This window comes from Stegodyphus dumicola, chromosome X1 (genome assembly GCF_044657685.1).
Source record: "Stegodyphus dumicola isolate Sdum_Otavi_A_Nest chromosome X1, ASM4465768v1".
NCBI classification, from domain to species: Eukaryota; Metazoa; Arthropoda; class Arachnida; order Araneae; family Eresidae; genus Stegodyphus; species Stegodyphus dumicola.
In genome coordinates, this window is record NC_140780.1 from 225,447,502 (window position 1) to 225,453,677 (window position 6,176).

The 6,176-nt window shown below is 31.6% G+C and overlaps 1 long non-coding RNA gene across 1 annotated transcript; it reads left to right on the forward strand.

Annotated features, from left to right (window-relative positions):
* Positions 1 to 3,674: 3,674 nt before the first annotated feature.
* On the forward strand, positions 3,675 to 5,787 carry LOC146993428 (uncharacterized). The gene is made up of 2 exons (XR_015038796.1): positions 3,675 to 4,528; positions 4,865 to 5,787. It is a non-coding gene; the product is annotated as an uncharacterized LOC146993428 (long non-coding RNA).
* Positions 5,788 to 6,176: the final 389 nt, after the last annotated feature.

Consider the following 6,176-nt stretch of genomic DNA (forward strand, 5'->3'; position numbering starts at 1 on the left):
CATGCTTTGAATGAGCGGGTTGGTTTCTAGTTTGTCATGAACCTCGCGCACTTTTTCCCGCAGCGTATCCAGTAAATCGTCCGTGAGGTCGAGAAAACAGCTTTTCAGGTATTGTCGAAAAAATTTCCGGTCGGTTAATAAACGATAGATGGCTATCAAATCCGGATCGTGACGAAATTGTATCAACTCGTGTCGACTAAAATTAAGGCTCCTATATACCAGGCTGAGTCATCAGGCATTCGCTCTCCCAAGTGGGAGATTTAATGGCGGCTGTGTAGTTACGGTGCAACAATTTTTTGTGTTTTTTTGTGTAAAATGGGCGGATGTGCAGCTATTAATTGTTCAAATCATTCACGGAAAGGTCATACATTGGTAAAATTTCCTAAAAATGAAGAAAGAAGAAAAATATGGGTAAATAATTGCCGAAGAGACAATTGGAAACCTGGTCCAGGCGCTGAACTTTGCTTAGTAAGTATAATGTTAATTACGCCTTCATTTAGAGTTTATATCTTCTCTGATGTTTATAATGTGCAAGTAAAGTGAAATTCTTGTGTACAATAACCTGAGTATCTGCTAATTTCTGTAATAATAGCTATAATTAAATTAGTCTAGGGTTAATGTACCCGTCGCCAAACATCGCCAATGTAGATGTTTTGAATGTGGAAAAGAAATTTCTCTTCTAATATAAAGCGCGGATTTTGTTTTCCTGTGCTAATTGTGGAATTTATACTAATGTAACATGAAAATCATTAGCATATTGAAATTTATTAAAAAATAAATAATAATTTGGAAAGTCAAGATAAAATCTGAATGTTTGCTAAAGATATATGTAACATTATACTATAGTTGCAATATCGTTGGAATGATATATAATTTTTTTCTTTATTTTATAATCACTGTTGTTAAAAAGTTAGATGAGTTGCTTATGCACGGTGCCCACTACTGTTTCTTGGTTAAAATAACTTCCAGAATTTTGACATTGACATCTGAAGTCAATAGAATAAATTGAATAGTATGAGACAAAATATATATAATCTGACTTCAATAATTGCAAGTACCATATATTTATAATCACAGTATTATACAATTTGGCAATTTTAAAAAGATAATAAGAGTAAAGATTTAGAAATGAATGCAGAACATTCAAATAAGCTCAGAAAACTTGTGAAACTGCATGTGTACTTTTCAAAAATAATTGTAGTGTTTTTAATGCATGTGTAGTGTTTTTAATGCATGTGTAGTGTTTAATGCATGCATAACAATCAAATAAATCTGCCTGTAATGATGAATTTCAAAGGCCAAGCCAAAATTCTTTCATGAATTTGATACTTCTAAAGAATGTGATCTCCTCAAATTAAATCCTCATGACATTGATAAACAGTTATTACTGATCTGTGTTACAAAACAGATTTTTATACATGATAAATAATATTTTCTGAAGCGTTATTTTGTATTGTCATCTCTAAATAAAAAATTGCCTACAAATTCAGAAAGCTACTGAACTACGTTCTAGAGTTTTTAATAACTTTAATTGGATATGTCTGTGCCAATGTAATTTAAAAAATAGTCGTTTAAACTGGCCTTGATGCTTTTTAAAATGCATGTTGGCACTGTGCTCCGAAATTAGGGCTATGTTTTGAATGATTAGAGAATTAAAAATTAAATATTTCAGTTAGAGCAATAAACATTACTACAATTATAACAAGAATCATAGTCTGCTCTAATTATAAATGTATTTATCGGCCTAGTATCTTAAAAGTTGGGTGTAGTGAACTCTTATTTTCTTATCTATTGTAAGAGCACTATAGCAAGAAATATAAAGTTTTATTTTAGTTGTTTTTAATGTTATAGCAAAACACTACTTCATTTAATTTTTGGATAATGTTCTAAAGAACACCTTAAATTATAGGCAAAAAATAAATATTGGATAATTAAATTCTGTCCAAGCTTACAAGATGCTGCTGCTGATATGTTAGACATGGTTTGTTTATTGTTTCACTTTTTTATAATACTGGGCCTAATTTAATTACCTGCATATTTATTTATTGCCTATACTTACTTACAGTTCATGCTTGCTGCCTTTGGCACAACCTCACTGTGTGGTTTGTTTTTTTGTACTTTTATTTATTTTGTGTACTTTTTTTTTATTACTTTATGTATTTACAGGATCATTTTGAGGAATCTCAATTTGAGTCACTATGCAAAGATAGAAAAAAACTAAGAAAAACTGCAGTACCAACACTCTTTAGCATTCCAAATCCACCACCATCTGTAACTGACAAGAGGATAAGAGAAGTAAGATGTCCTAAGCCAAATACTGAAGTGGTAAATTATTTAATATTCTCCAAAAAAATTGTTGAAAAAATCATTGTTATTACAAATATATTAATTCATCCAACCATTGTTTAAAAAAATAATCACAGCATAACATGTTTACTATTTCTTTTTGAATTTAGGAAACTCTACCTGCTTCAAATGAAGAGTTGTTAAAAAAAATAGAATTCCTTGAGCAACAGCTTCAAGAAAAAGATGCAAAATTGACATCATTTTTGTCCGATGAGCAAGTAGGAGCCCTTGCTGTGCAGTCAAAAAGGAACTGGTCAGAAAAGTCCATTATAAAAGGACTGAAGATGCGATTTGCTTTGGGCAAACATGGATATAATTACCTCAGAAGTACTGGATATCCAGCACCATCGTACAGTACCTTGAACAGGAGGATTAGGGAAATAAAAATAAATTTCGGCATTTTAGAAAATTTGTTTTTTTTCCTCAAGACAAAAGTTCATTCATTGGATGCTCTTGATAGGAACTGCTGCCTTTTAGTTGACGAAATGGAAATAGCTTCATATCAAGATTTTGATACATCGTCTAAGTCATTCATTGGAAATGTTACGTTAGGAAAACCTGCAGTTGCTAAGCATTACACTATTGTAATGCTTAGAGGCCTTAAAACATCATGGAAACAGATTGTTGCCAATGAATTAACAGGGCCTTCAACATCAGGTTCTGACATGAAAGATCTAATTCATAGAACTGTAGTAGCAGCTACAGAAATAGGTTTAACTGTAAGAGCCTCTGTTTCAGATATGGGAAGCAATAACAGAGCAATGTGGTCGTCATTGGATGTATCTGTCTCTAGGACAGATAGGAAGACAAATTACAATATTGGAGGACCTGATGTTTTCATTCACAGTATTGCAGATGTACCACATCTCATTAAAAACATGAGAAATGCATTTCTTTCAAGTATTATGATATTACCAGAGGAATTTCGCCAGCAGCATGCCTTGCCATCGAGGATAGTATCTTCAGTGTATGTGAAACGACTCTGGTCAAGTGAGATAGAATCAGATGCTGCCCTGAGATCTCTACATCACTTGAACAGAGTTCATCTCTTCCCAACACACTTTTCCTCGATGAATGTGGCATCTGCTGTGCAATTGTTTTCTGTAAAAACAGCTGCTGCTATTGAAAAAGCAGTTATTTTACACCAAGTTGCAAAAGAAGCATTAACTTCTGCATGGTGGCTGAGACTTGTAGCAGAATGGTTTACAATTATGACTGCAAGGCATCCAAAAAAAGGCATCACTATCAAAAATCAAGATGAGAAATTTAATATTTTATTGAAATTCATTCATGTGACTGAAACTGTTCAGTTTGGAAAATCATGGAAGCCATTTCAAACTGGCATTATTATGAGCACATTGAGTGTTGTGAAACTCTCAAAAGAATTATTTTCCGAGGGGTTTACATTTTTCTTACCAGGCAGGTTGACACAAGATGCGCTGGAAAATGCCTTTTCACAGATTAGACGAAAGTCGGGTGCAAAGCCTACTGCTTTGCAAGCCAAGAGAGCACTGAAATTAGTGTGCCTATCACAGTTCATTTCGGATATCAATAATCCAAATTATTGTTCTGAAAGTGACCACAGCCTCTTTGATGCTTCTGAATTAGAGGTTGCTATCAGAAAGGAGGTCTTGCATCCTATCTCCAATTCTGTAGTGCCATCTACCTCTTCTGCAGTGGCAGTGAAACGTCGCTTGCCCCCAGCTGTGGAAGAAAATGATATACATTACATCGCAGGAGCCATATATAATAAGTTGTTGAAAAAAAAAGCATATGTGAAAATTGTAAAACAGCTATGACCATTTCAGAGGACATGCTGGAACCTGACATACCCGAGCATCGCACAATTCTTACAAAACACAGCAATAAAGGTGGACTGAAGGTCATCTCTTCAGGAATGTATCAAATATGTAGGGAAGCTGAACGAGAATTTCAAAAATGTAAAGATGTACTCCTTCGTTTACAATCAGCCATCACAAAAGAATTAGTTGAAAGAATAATTGATAAATGTACGCATGTGGCCATGCCAGAATGCTGTAATCTTAAGAAAGTAATTATTGATAATTTTTTTATTACTAGATGCAAAGGCCTTACACAGCATCTTATCAACAAAAGAGCCCATAACGTTTCATATTCATCAGCATCGGCCAATAAGAAACAAAAAGTAAAATAATTTTAGAAGGTATGTATGTTTTATATTAAATAATTTATGTGTTTTATGTAATATGTATTACTTTTTCCTAGGCTACGAGTATATAAATTTTTGTGTTTGATGTTATATATGTTACTTTCTGCTAGGCTATGAGTATATTATTATGGTATTATTTTCTTGTTTCCAATATATAGAAATATAGCATATTTTCCAGTATAAAATTTCAGTTAAGTTTTACTTAAAAGTATGGGAAAGCAGATTTGTTTCATGCATGATCTTTATAATACTGGTATGAAATAAATGAATTTTAATCTGTAAACAATTTTTTGTTAATATTGAAATGTGTTTCTTTGGATACATTTTTAGGCACTTGTGGATCATGTCAGACAACATGCAATAGAGAAAAGTTGTCCATGTGCATAAATTTTCCCATTGTGTTACTTCATTTTATCTAAATTTCAAGGATAATTCTTTTCATTTTTATATGGCATGTTATCAGTATAAAGGCTAGTGAAAATAAATTGGTATGTGTATCTGTTTTTTAAGTGTAATGCTTAAATAAAAAGATGGTGTGTGTTTCTTCATTTAAACAAAATTTCAAGGATAGTATTTTTCAGCATTGTACTGTTTGTTATTTCTCAATGTAAAGGGTAACAAGGGGAAAAAAACTGGTATGGTACATCTGTTTTTTAAGCATGATAATTTTATTTATTTCTTTAGTGATGCATATATATAGAGAGAAGGTATTTGGTCCAACTGAAGTTATAATAAATCTAATTTTACTAGATCTCTTTCTCCCGTCAGGTGTAGAAAATTTTCAAATGCAGAAAGTTTGTTTGCAGAATTAATTCATTTCTGATAAACTTATTATCATTAATTTTTTATATAACATGTTATTAAGTTACACATTTGACTACTGTGTAATAAACTTGTATTTAGGGCAAAAAATTAACTATTTTGCAGCTGGTGACTAATATCATATGCTTCTAAGAATATTACTTTTAACTTTTTTCATAATTTTTGTATTTCAGGAACATGAAACTGTTATTTTGATATACTTAAATAATAAAAGTGTGTATCTGAATCAATTAATGGATACAAATATTTTACAGTTATTTTTAGAAGATATTTGCCATATCGCTTCTAATAATTCATAAAGTATGTTAAAATATAGGTAAATAATTTGGTGCAGAATTCAAATTTAGGGTTTGAAATATAGTGAATCATGAGACTAAATGATTTTTATTGTCATGATTTGCCTGGGCTTAAGAATGTACTTTTCGCCCGGTGGAAATTGTCATCAAACTGTCCTGAACAGGCTTTTTGTTGATAATAACTTCCAGGCTTATCAGTACCTCCATTTGAGTGGAGGGTATACAAATATAGTACCCAATTTAAATTACATTGTGATTATAATAATATTGTGGTATTAAATAAGTGATTATAATTACAATTTAGATAATTGCATTGTAATTATATTACATTGTATCTGTGAACTCTTAATTTCATTACTTTATGCAATTATGTTGTAAGTGCATAATCTAATTGCAATAATATAATCTATTCACAATTACAAAATAATTATAAATGCAGTTACATCTTAAATAGAGGCCATTTTAATACTTTTAAATTTTTGCAAGATAACTTCCCATTAAGGTTCATTTGGAGGAAACTATGC